Below are 13,671 nucleotides of genomic sequence, written 5' to 3' on the forward strand. Positions count from 1 at the left end.
CAGAACAGAATGAATAACAGAGAACACTTTCTAATTACGCCAGACCGTTAGTATTGGGGACACAATCTAGCATTGTGCGACCCCGATTATAGCTCCAAACTTTGAGCTAAACCCACCATTCATCCAAATGATACAGCAGTCGGTGCAATTCAATGGTTTGGCCGATGAGGATCCAAACAATCATATTACAAACTTCTTGGAAGTTTGTGACATTCTGAAGGTTAATGGTGTTACGGATGATGCTATAAGATTGAGGGCTTTCCCATTTTCTCTAAAAGGAAGAGCAAAGCAGTGGCTACATTCTTTACCATGAGCATCCATCACGACATGGAATGAAATGGTCGAAGCTTTTCTTGCCAAGTACTTCCCTCTCAGGAAATCGGTAAAGCTTCGTAATAAAATGTCGTTGTTTGTTCATATGGAGCTTGAATCCTTGTTTGAGATATGGGAGCGATTCAAAGACCTCTTGCGGAAGTGCCCACAGTATGGTTTCCCCGAATGGATGATCATTCAAACTTTTTACAACGGATTGAATCTAAGTATGAGACAACTTCTAGATGCAGTCGTAGGAGGTATAATAGGGAACAAGACCCCTGAAGAAGCCTGGCAGTTGGTATAGAAAATGGCCATAAACAGCTACCAATGGAATGCAAGGGAAAAGAAGAAAATGACCGGACTCCATGAAATTGATGCGGTTACATCCTTAGCAGCCCAAATAGAGGCATTGAGCAAGAAATTGGATACATTGACTTCACCGAGGGTGGCCACGATCATGAGTTGTGATGGATGTGGGGGTTCACATATGCCGTCTAATTGTCCTATTTCAATTGCTACTTCAGCCTCGATCGAACAAGTAGACTTTGTGGGCAATTCAGGAAGGGTACAAGGTAATCCTTATAGAAACACCTACAAACAAGGGTGGAGGAACCATCCCAATTTCTCATGGAGTAACCAAAGCCAGTAAAAGGCCATAACACCACCGGGTTTTCAATAATAACAAGCCCCGAACATGGAGAATAGAGTTTCAGGCTTAGAAACCAGGATGACCGACTTAGAAAATGCCTTGACTAGATTTGTGCAATCATCGGATACACGGTTCCAATTGATCAAGGCTATACTTCGCAACCATGCCGCTTTATTACACAATTCAAAAAATCAAGTGGGTCAAATTGTGAAGTCTCTATCAGAGAGACCATAAGGAAGCCTACCGAGTAATACCGAAACTAATCCGAGAGAACATGTGAAGGCGATCACTTTGAGAAGTGGTCGTGAGGTTGAGGGTAGGTTTCCAAGTGAGAAGACCAATGTTGAAGCACCCGAGGTCATGGAGGTTGAGAAGAGAGCTAACAAAGAGAAGGAGATGGCAACACCACCTTACAAGCCAAGAATCCCGTATCCTTCAAGATTGAAGAACGACCAAAATGATGAGCAATACAAGAAGTTCTTGGGTTTATTCAACAAATTGCACATCAACATTCCTTTTGTGGAGTCATTGTCTCAAATGCCTCTGTATGCCAAGTTCTTGAAAGATCATTTGACCAACAAGAAAAAGTTGGAGGAGAATGCATCGGTGATTTTAGATACCTCTTGTTTGGTAGTATTGCAAAAGAATATGCCGAACAAGAAGAAAGACCATGGAAGCTTTGTGATTCCATGCAACATAGGCAATTTGGGTGAAGAGATGGCATTGGCAGATGCGGGGGCTAGTATCAACATCATGCCATTCTCGTTCTTTTAGAAGCTAGGCTTGGGAGAGCCTACTCCCACTCGAATAACATTGCAATTTGTGGACCGAATAGTGAGACATCCGAGGGGCATCATTGAAGACATACTTGTCAAGGTGGACAAGTACATATTTCCTGTAGACATTGTAGTGTTGGATGTCGATGAGGATGCAGGTGTTCCTTTGATGCTTAAGAGCCCATTCTTACGCACTTCTAAGGCACTTATCGACATGTACGGTGGGAAGTTGACACTGAGGGTTGGAAATAACAAGCTCACATACCACCTTGCCGAAGCCATGCGATATTCTCTCGACTTTGATGATACTCTTTATTTTCTTGACACTACCGACTAACTAATCGATGAATACACGGGGTTGCTAGACCAAGAAATGGAGAACGAAGAGGTGATGATGCTTGATCTAGAAGTGAAGGTACCATCTACCCCAGGGATTGTGAGGAAGATGCTCCGGAAGATGAAGCTAGCGAGGAGACGCCACAAGAAACGCCCCAAGGCTGTTGGGGAAGCACAAGAACCGAAAAAGGATGATGAACCCTTAAGTGGTAACAAGCTCAACAACTCTCCCTCTACCTTAAAAAGGTTATGTTCATCATGCTTCCAAGTCATGGGTAAGAGGTGAGCCTTCATCTATAAGCCCCCGTGAAGTAAGATAAGGTACGTCAAGCTAAGTGATGTTTAATAAGCGCTTCTTGGGAGGCAACCCAAGTTTTTACTGTTTTCCTAGTTTTTAGTTTGTGTTTGAATGAATAAGGCTTTAACTGTTGGTGTCTTGATTTTTAGATGCTATTGCTGTGAGTTTCTCGTGGACATTTTGGTGTTATCGTGTGCTTAAATTTTTATGGTGAAGTCGTTGGTCGTTTGAGCAGGTTTTTGGTGTTTTTACTTGGTATAGTTTGTATGATAAGGCAGGCTCTAAGTGTATTGCTATGTTAAGGAATTTTTTGCAGAGACTGCAGAGTGTTTTAAAGCATCCAGAGAAAACGCAAGCCGTATTTAATTTTCACACTGCCATGGGTCTATACTGCGAGCTCATCCCGAGTGACACTAGGGTTGAGAGTTCATCTTGGTAACCTTTATGGATGGGTGACACGCCATGAGGGTTAGACAAAGCTAGATTGGAGATGGTTGAGAGGGTGAGTCGAGAGGTACCGAAGCGTCCCCTTTCCCCTCCTGTGTGATTTATCCTGCCTCCAATTCCTAGAGTTCTTTGTGGTTATAATAGAATGAAGAACTAAAGGATGAACTCCGTTGGGGCTTAGTTGCGTGAGCAATTGACAAGGTCCCCTTGCGTATATCCCGCAAGTGCATGGGTTTGTCGAACTAATAATCTCGGATGAGCGGGTATCGAATCCACAGGGAGTAGGGAATAAAAACACATAATCCGCTTCTTAGCTATGTGAAAAATCAATGATAAGTGTGACAATGATTCAATTCTCAAAAGTAAAATCAACAAGTAAGAGAGCACGAGTAAAGAAGAAGGTAAGGCAATCGATAAAGATGGGGTACTCGGATAATGCTCCGCCTAGGACGATCGCTTCAAGTGCAAGAACCCTCTATTATGCTTCCTAATCAATGCAATAGTGAGTCATGAAAATCTTTTATTACATAGTCCCAAATCTAAGGTTAACTATCCCTAACTCTATACATGTCCCGGAGGAGAAATCGAACAATCTCAACACCTCGCACTCGCATAGAGTTGCAATGAGCTCTAGGGATTCCAAGTGATAAATCTCTTCCTAATTATAGACCTAACCCTTTGGTCCAGGTGGAAGGTCCCTAACCACGATTCTGCCCTAGATACTAAGATCACCTCAATGCTTCACTCCATTGCACGCACAACTAAGCCCCAGTGGAAGTTCATCCCTTAGACCATTCACTCTATTATGGCCGCAAAGAACTCGAGGAACGGAGGTAGAATCTATCACGTCAGAGGGGAAAGGCGACGCTCCTGTACCTCTCGACTCACCCTCTCAACCCTCTCCAACCTAGCTTTGTCTAACACTCATGGTGTGTCACTCACTCACAAGGTTACCAACAATAACTCTCAACCCTAGTGTCACTCTAGGGGAAATGTTCATACAATCAAGCATTCAAAGTTGGAACTCACAATAAACATCAATTAATTGAAAGCATAATAAAGAGATTCAATGAAATGAATATATCCTAGGGTTCACAAATACCCAAGTACCAACTAGGGGTTTAGCTCTCCATGGAGCTAAATACAATCAAAGAAATAGAATGTAAAAGCAATGAATCCATAGATAAACCCCCTCGATTGTCGTATCAATGGTCTTGTGGAGAGTCCTCTACTCGTCGCAAGGGATCCTTTGTCCGGCCTAGGATACACCTCGCCGGATCAGTGTCGACGAAAGCTCTCCCAATAACCTTCTTCCAAATGATGCGCGATGTCGGAGCCATAGAACCTCTCTAAAACCCTAGCTAATACCCCTCAAAACCCTAGCCGAAGCCCTCTCTTAAGTTGGGGAAAAGATGGAGAAAAAAATGCTAAAATCGGGGCTGAATCGGCTTTAAATAGGGCTGGAGTCAGGCGACTACACGGGCCTGTAGAGTTTTCACACACCCATGTGGAATTTCCACACGGGCGTGGATAATTTCCACACGCCCATGTGGAATCTCTGAATTCCTGTTTTCTCGTAGGCATAAATGCAGGTCTTTGCTACAACACCTTGCTACGATGATCCGACTCGAATAGCTTCCCGAATCCATACTTTCATTGGGTTAATACAACGGGCACACGTTCACATCGTGGATCACTTGCTTCTTCAATGGTGTACACGTTGGTGGAGCTCTTGTTCTATGTGCATAAGTCAGAATGCTCGAGTGTGACTGCCCTTGTGCCCCTCCAAATGGATGTGCCAACTAGAATACGAGGAGGTTGGCACACACTCTAGCATCTCACACCCGACCTATGTCTTCGCGTTTGAACCTTAGTAAGATTTCCTCCAAAATCGGTGCATTACGATCCACATTGGCTTATTTCCTTCATACTCGGCCTCACAACCCTACCTGCACAAAAGTAACATAAAAACACACATATTAGTGTAAAAACCCGAGAAAAGTAATGCTCAACATAAGGAATGAACGATTCGCATTCATATTACACAAGCACTTATCAGCAATAGAGTGAAGCGTTGAAATGACTTTAGTATCTGGGGCTTAATTGAGACTAGGGTTTTTCGCCTGGACCAAAGGGTTTGATCTACACATAGAAATAGGGTTTATCACTTGGAATCACTAGAACTCCATGCAACTTTGCAAAGTGTGAGGTGTTGAGACTGAACGATTTCTCTACCGGGACATAGTGTAGAGTTAGTTACGGTTGACTGGCACGACCGAATATGCGTGTACACCGCAAGTGCACGGGTATCGAAGTAATAATCCCAGATGAGTGGGTATCGTACCACAGAGAGTACGGAATAAAGACACTTAAATTGTTTCTTAATAAATGTGGAAAATAAATAGTGATATGTGTGACAAGATTCAATTCTCAAGATTAAAAACAACAAGAAAAATGGGGTAGCTGGATATTATTCCGCCTAGGACAATCGTTTTAAGTGTAAGAAACCTCTATTATGCTTCCTAATTAATGCAATAGTGATTTGTGGAAATCCTTAATTGCATAGTCCAAAATCTAAGGTCAACCATGCCTAACTCTATACATGTCCCGGAGGAAAAATCGAACAATCTCAACACCTCGCACTCATATAGGATTGCAATGAGCTCTATAGATTCCAAATGATAAACCCTATTCCTATATATGGACCTAAACCCTTTGGTCCAGGTGAAAGATCCCTAGCCACAATTAAGCCCTAGATGCTAAAATCACTTCAACGCTTCACTCCGTTGTACTCGCTACTATGCCCCAGTGGAAAGTTATCCCTTAGCTCATTCACTCTACTATGGTCGCAAAGAACTCTTGGAACATGGAGGTAGGATAGATCACACCGGAGGGGAAAGGGGACGCTCTGCTACCTCTCGACTCACCCTCTCAACCCTCTCCAATCTAGCTTTGTCTAACTCTCATGGTGTGTCACTCACTCACAAGAGTTACCAAGAAGAACTCTCAACCTTAGTGTCACTCTAGGGGAGTATTCATATAATCAAGCATACAAGATTGGAACTCACAATAAACATCAATTAATTGAAAGCATAATAAAGAGATTCAATGAAACGAATATATCCTAGGGTTCACAAATACCCAAGTACCCACTAAGGGTTTAGCTCTCCATGGAGCTAGATACAATCAATGAAATCTAATGTAAAAACAAAGCATCCATAGAAAACCCCCTCATTAGTGGTGGTGATGTTCTTGTGGAGAGTCCACTACTCATCGCAAGGGTACCTTTGTCCGGCCTAAGATACACCTCGCCGGATCGGTGCCGATGAAAGCTCTCCCACTAACCTTCTTCCAAACGGTACGCGATGTCGGAGCCGTAGAACCTCTCCAAAGCCCTAGCCAATACCTCTCAAAACCCTAGCCGTAGCCCTCTCTCAAGTTGGGGAAAATATGGAGAAACAAATACTGAAATCAGGGCTAAAATCGGCTTTTAAAGGGCTGGAATCAGGAATCCACACGCCCGTGTGAGCGTCCCTTTGGATTTTTCACACGGGGATGTGGAATTTCCACACGCCTGTGTGGATTCTCTGTTTTCCTATTTTCTCGGCCGGCTGTGAACAGTGCTGGTACAGTATTCTTGCTGCAGTGCCCACTACAGTATCGGACTGAAATACTCCCGAATCCATGCTTTCATCGAGGTAACTTAAACGGGCACACGTTTATGTAGTGGATCGCTTTGCTTCTTCAATAACGGACATGTTGGTGGAGATCTTGTTCTATATTCACAAGTCAGAATGCTTGAATGTGACTGCCTTGTGCCCCTCCAAATAGTTGTACTAGTTTGAATACGAGGAGGTTAGCACACATTCCCGCACCTCGAACCCGACCTATGTCTTCGCGTTTAAAACTTAACAAGATTTCCTCCAAATTGGTGCATTTACGACCCACATTGGCTTCTTTCTTTCATATTTGGCCTCACAACCCTACATGCATGAAAGTAACATAAATACACACATATTAGTGTTAAAACCCGAGAAAAGTAATGCTCAACACAAGGAAAGAACACTTCGTATTCTTATCGCACAAGCACTTATCATTGACCATAGGTTTGGGACCGTGTACTTTATGATTTCTAGGACTCATTAAGCATTAGTTAGGAAGCATAATAGTAGGTCATGCACTTAAAACATTAGTCCTAGGGGGAGCATTATACCAGTTCCCTACTTCTATCGATTGTCTTTTCTCTCACTTACTTGGGCCTCTTGTTCTTGTTTCTTTTGTTTTTGCTTACATTACACTTTATCGAAACAATTATTATTTATCTTTGCTTAGTTAAGTAGCAATTTTAGTATTTTTACTCTCTACTCCCTGTGGAAACGATACCCCACTCACTATGGATTTATTACTTCGAGAAACCCGTGTACTTGCGGATCACATGCAAGGGCCGTTGTCACTGGTGCTGGTGAAGACTCGGATGATGGTGGATCTATCTGTGCCTGAACTTGTGATGGTGGTGCTATGGATACCAGAGGGATCCTCGGTCTCATGATGAATGGTGATGCCACGTCTCTCTCAAGTAGCTGTTGTAGGATATCTAGACGTGCCATTACCTCAGTATGGTTCGCGACCTGCGTGGCGGGAACCTCTGCTAGATCTGTCTATAGCACCCCTACAGCGCTCTCGAGCCTCTCAAATCGATTATAGGCTCAAGTCAGGGTGAATATCCAAACTGGTGGGGCCTCCTACGGTGTAGGGGATGCCTCTACCTGTACCTGTTCAGTCTATGGCTCAAGTACTAGTTGTGACCCCTCTGCAGTAACTCCCTAGGCCTCAAATGGCTCTAGTGGGGAAATGTTCAACACATACACCCTGTCTCTATACCTGCGGATCATACCCATCAGTCACATGGTCTCTAAGTCGAGGGACGCAAGTATAATCATCTTCTCGGCCCCTCGAATGGTGTCTAGAAGACCCATCCCCATGATAAGTAGAGTGATGTAAGGGCCCTAGAAAATAACTCCAATCCTGGCTTACTGCCCCTAGTACCTCAAATACTCAGCTACAAGGTGCCCCAGGTGGATCGGGTGACTCTTCACCATGGGGTACAGGTATAATCGCTCATGTCTGCTCAGTACCCCTGTGCTATCAAGACTACCGTTCACCGACCTGCTCAGAACGGTGTGCAAGTAACGGTATGTAGGTTGAGAAAGGCATGTGGCCTTGCATGCACCTGGCTCATACTGGCCCTGAACATATAATGCTCTATATGCTTTCTACGGGGTCAAAGCGCCAAAATAGTCTGTAGACATCTAAGCATACTCCTCTATGTTTGTGAATGCCTCATCGTACAGTCCAAGTAGAATCAAAATCTGAATGATGCTCATGCTGTGGTGATGTCTAAACGCTCTAAACTAGATCATGTCAAAGCTCGAGAAGCACCTGTAAGAGTGATTGAACTCAAACTATGAGAGCACCTCTAGTGTAAGCATGCAGATAGCTGGCTCTCTTATAAGCAATAATCTCCTCTAGCTACCCACGGAGAGAAGCTCGCCAACCTCATCGGCCATTATGAATGCCCCTTCCATTTGACCCGCAAGTGCACGGGTTTGTCGAAGTAATAAATCCCAGGTAAGTGGGTTATCATATCCACAGGGAATAGTGAATAGAAACACAACGATTGCTACTTAACTAAGTGAAAATGAAAAAATAATATTGTGGATAAAATCAATATGAACAAGACAAACGAAAATAAGAAAGAGATGCATGGTAAAATGATAGGAAACGCAATCGATAGAAAGTGGGGCACTCAGACATTGCTCCCCCTAGGGTTATTAATTCAAATGCAAGACCAACTATTATATCTCCTAACTAATGCTTAATAAGTCATAGAAATCCTAAAATACACGGTCCCAAACCTAAGGTTAACCGTGACTAACTCTACACTATGCCCTGGCGGAAAAATCGCCTAGTCTCAACAGCTCACACTGTGTGTAGTTGTAAGAAGGTCTAGAGATTCCAAGTGATAAACCCTATTCCTATATGTAGATCTAACCCTTTGGTCTAGGCAAAAGACCCCTAGTCACAATTAAGCCCCAGATGCTAAGGATTACTTCAACGATTCACCCTATTGCTCGCGTAACTAAGCCCCAGCAGAGTTCCTCTCTTAGCACTTCACTCTATTGTGCTCGCAAAGAACTCTAGGAATATGAAGGTAGGATAAATCACAATGGATTGGAAAGGGGACACTCCGCTACCCCTCGACTTACCCTCTCAACCATATCCAATCTAGCATTATCTAACCATCATGGTGTGTCAGTCATCCAGTAATACTACCAAGATTGACTCTCAACCCTAGTGTCACTCTAAGGAAGAAATCATTAAACAAACATTCAAGATTAGAACTCAATTAAAAATATCAATTTAGGAAAACATAATAAAAGGTCGATGAAACAATAACATCTTAGGGTTTACAAGTCCAAGTACCCACTAGATAGTTTAGCTCTCCATAGACCAAGATACAATCAATAATGAAATCGAAAGTAAAAATATGTAATACATAAGAAAACCCCCTCGGTATTCATGTCGATGCTCTTATAGAGTAGCCTCGTCTGCTCCAAAGGTCCCCTTGTCAAGCCTAGGGCACACCTCACCGGATCGATGTCGACGAAAGCTCCCCAATAACTATCATCCAAGAGAAACATGGTGTTGAAGCCATAGAACCACTCCTAAACCCTTGCCAAAGCGCCTCTAAACCCTAGCCACAGGCCTCCCAAAAGTTGGAAATAGATGGAAAGAAAGATGAAAGACTGATCCCCAAATCAGTACAAGTCACGGCTTTATAAAGAGCTGGAATCGGGCATCCACACGGTTATGGGTAATTTCCACACGGCCTTGTGGATTTCTGAAAATCTGATTTTCTGCGAGCTATAAATAGTAAATTGCTACAATATTTTACTACGGTGACCTGCTACAGTGCTCGGCCAAAATACTCCCGAATCCACACTTTTCATCAAGGGAACATAAACGGGCACACGTCTATGTTGTAGATCACATCGCTTCTTTAATAAAATGATATATTGGTGAAGATCCTGCTAACATTGCACAAGTCGGAATACGCAAATGTGACTACCTTTGTGCCCCTCCAAACCATGTAATTGCTTGAGCGCATGGAGGTTGGCACACATTCATGTATCTTCGATCACAACTTGTGTTTTCACATTTGTTCACTCCAAGACTTCATCAATAAAGTACAATCGCAATCTACTTTGGCTTCTTTCTTTCATATTTAGCTTCACAACCCTTCATGCATTAGCTCTAAAATCTAATAAAAGTAATGCTCATCGTAAGAAAAAAATACTTCGTATTACTAATACATAAGCACTTATCAGCCATATCATCAACTAACTGTACCTCTCTGAGCGAGCTCAAATCCAGAAATTGCGTCTGACCGAATTTGAGCTTCAATAACCGCTTAAATTAAGCCTGGTGCTCGGGAATCAAGAACTCGATGTGCTCGGGCTCAGGAGAGCGCTCTCGAGGATGCTTGTTGACCACTTTCTTTGTTATAGGAGCCACACTAGTAAGTATTGAAAGCTGTACGGCCACTATACAAAATCCTTGAAAAATACACCAAATTCATTTATAAACTCATTCTAAACATGCACCAACCATTTAATCATAGAAACGAAGCAACATTCACCAGTTTAATCAAAATAAATCAAGATTGATGAAGAAAAGAAGGAATTAGGGTTTACCGACAAGAAGAATATGAAAAGCTAGAAATCAGCCGGAAAATTCGAGTAAAATCCTTCAAAATCGATGGTGCAAGGTCGAGAGAGTACAAGGACGTGTTCTCAAAGTGTTTGGGATTGTGAAAATGAAAAGGCGAACAAGGTTTATAAAAAGAAATCAAAGCCTTTTGAATTTTGTGCATCCACACAAGCGTGTGGAAATTACCCACACCCGAGAGCCTCCACAAGAGAGCTTCATAGGGGCAGACACACGCCCCTGTGTGCTCTCGGGATAGCATCATTTTGCTCTGAATGCATCCATATGGGCCTGTGAAAATTCCCCATGCCATTGTGCCCGACCAACAGGGGTACCAACACGCCCTTGTGGATTCTCTGTCCATTCGAAAATTTTTCTAAATGTTCCACACGCCCCTGTGGAAATTCCACACGGGCGTGTGACCGTCACAAGGCCGTTCACAGGGATGGACACACGGCCGTTCACAGGAATTTCCACACTGCCATGTGTTTTCTCTGGATAACTTAGAAAAAATCTCAGACTTAGCAAAAAATTTCTGAACATTTACATCTGCTCAAAGCCTACCTATATTATGCACATGTAACTGGAGAAACATGAAAAACACACTCAAACGACCAAGATACTTTGCCACACACAAGTAAGTACATGAAAACACCAAAGATCCATGAGAAAATCACAACAATAGCATATAAAAGATCAAGACACCAACACTTATGCTCTTATTCATGCAAACACTAACTAATACCTAGAAAAACAGTAAAGACTTGGGTTGCCTCCCAAGAAGCACTTGTTTAACATTACTCAGCTTGACGTACCTCTTCTTACCTCACGGGGGCTCATGGAGAAAGAATAAGTCTTTGTCATCTTTACTCACCTCTCCTCCAAAGTTTTTTTTAGCCGATGACCATTTACCTTAAATGTATCTTTCTCTGGGTGAGTAATTTCAATGGCACCATGAGTTGATACTTTAGTTATAGTGTATGGCCCAAACCATCTAGACTTGAGCTTCCCAGGAAATAATCGTAGGCAAGAATTGAACAATAGCACTTGATCTTCAACTTTAAATTCTTTTGGATTCATGGTATGCTTGTCATGACACTTCCGAATTCTTTCCTTGTAAATTCTTGCATTCTTATATGCCCTCATCCTCAATTTGTCAAATTCATTGAGATGGAGCATTCTTTGTTCCCCCGCTTTTCGCAAGTCAAAGGTCATGGCTTTGATGGCCCAATAGGCTTTATGCTCAAGTGCACGACTAAATGAAATGATTTACCATACACCAGTTTATAGGGAGTGGTCCCTATTAGAGTTTTATATGCCGTTCTGTGGGCCCAAAGTGTGTCATCTAACCGTTCCAACAAATCCCGCTTCCCTTGTTCCACGGACTTCGTTAAGATTCTCTTGAGCTCTCTATTAGTGACTTCCACTTGACCACTTGTTTTTAAATGGTAGGGAGTAACAAGGCGGTGATGCACACCATAGCGCTTCAATACTTGTTCAAGTTGGGTGTTACCAAAATGAGTTCCTTGATCACTGATGATAATTCGTGGAGTTCCGAATCGAGTGAACCTCTTTAGAAATTTTACCACGGTTCAAGCATCATTGGTAGGCAGAGCTTGCACCTCCAGCCATTTAGAGACATTGTCGACCGCCACCAAGATATATTGATTATCATTAGACTTTGGAAATGGTCCCATGAAATCAATACCCCACATATCAAATACCTCACAAAATTGCATACCATTCTGAGGCATTTCATCCAGTCGTGATAGATTTCTAGCTCTCTGACAACTGTCTCATTGAAGAACAAACTGATGTGCATCCTGAAATAAAGTCAGCCAATAGAATCCGGTGGCCAAAGCTTTTTCAGCAGTTCTACTTGAAGCATAATGCCCCCAACTGGCTCGAAATAATAATGTACAAGGATGCCCCAACCTTCTTCCCTTGATACACATCTTCTAACCACATGGTCTGCACAGATGCGGAGCAAATATGGATCCTCCCAAAAGTAATTCTTCAAATAGCTGAAGAACTTCTTCTTTTGCTGGAAAGTTAAACCCTGCTTAAGTACTTTCCCCGATAAGTAATTTGCAAAATCTACGAACCATGGAGTGTCCTCTGATTCTAAACTCTGAACTACGTACAAATGCTCCTCAGGAAAGAAATCGTTAATTTCCTTACTTGCTGGCTTTTGACGAGCATACCCCTCCAATCGAGACAGATGGTCCACAACCACATTTTGGGTTCCTCTTTTATCTTTTATCTCCATATCGAACTCGTGCAATAATAAGATCTAATGAATCAATCTTGGCTTAGCGTTGGCTTTGTTCATGAGATAACGAAGTGCCGAATGATCAGTAAATACCATAACCCTCGATAAGATGAGGTATGGCCTGAATTTATCAAAAGCAAAACCCACTACTGACAATTCTTTTTCTATGGTTGTATAATTTTCTTCAGCACTCGTGAGAGCCTTCCTAGGATAATAAATAGGTTGAAACTATTTACCTTTCCTCTGACCCAACACTGCTCCAACAGCATAATCACTTGCATCGCATATGAGCTCGAAGGGTTCATTCCAATCTGGTGTGATCAAAATGGGTGCTTGCGCTAACTTCTCCTTCAATAAATTAAAAGCAATTAGGCAGTCATCTCTAAAATCAAAGGGGGCATCCTTTTCAAGGAGCTTTATCAACGGTTGAGTTATCTTCGAGAAGTGCTTGATGAATCTCCTGTAAAAGCCTGGGTGCCCCAAGAAACTTCGAACTCCTCTCACATTTGTAGGTGGAGGGAGTTTTTCCATGACTTCAATCTTTGCCCTGTCTACCTCCATTCCCACTTGAGAAATCTTATGCCCAAGGACAATGACTTCTTGGACCATAAAGTGACATTTCTCCCAATTAAGAACAAGGATTTGTCTCTTCACATCTTATGAGCACTCTCTCCAAATTCCTTAAACAGATGTCAAAAGAATCTCCAAATACCGAAAAGTCAGCCATAAACACCTCCATGTCGTCTTCTAGGAGATCATCGAAGATGGCAGTCAAGCAAAGCTTGAATGTCGCTTGTGCATTATACAACCC

The 13,671-nt window shown here is 42.6% G+C and overlaps 1 non-coding gene across 1 annotated transcript; it reads right to left on the reverse strand.

Moving 5' to 3' along the window:
- Window positions 1-385: 385 nt before the first annotated feature.
- LOC120281388 lies at window positions 386-492 on the reverse strand. The gene has a single exon (XR_005542555.1). It is a non-coding gene; the product is annotated as a small nucleolar RNA R71 (small nucleolar RNA).
- Window positions 493-13,671: the final 13,179 nt, after the last annotated feature.

The sequence above is a fragment of the Dioscorea cayenensis genome, chromosome 2 (assembly GCF_009730915.1).
Source record: "Dioscorea cayenensis subsp. rotundata cultivar TDr96_F1 chromosome 2, TDr96_F1_v2_PseudoChromosome.rev07_lg8_w22 25.fasta, whole genome shotgun sequence".
NCBI lineage: Eukaryota > Viridiplantae > Streptophyta > Magnoliopsida > Dioscoreales > Dioscoreaceae > Dioscorea > Dioscorea cayenensis.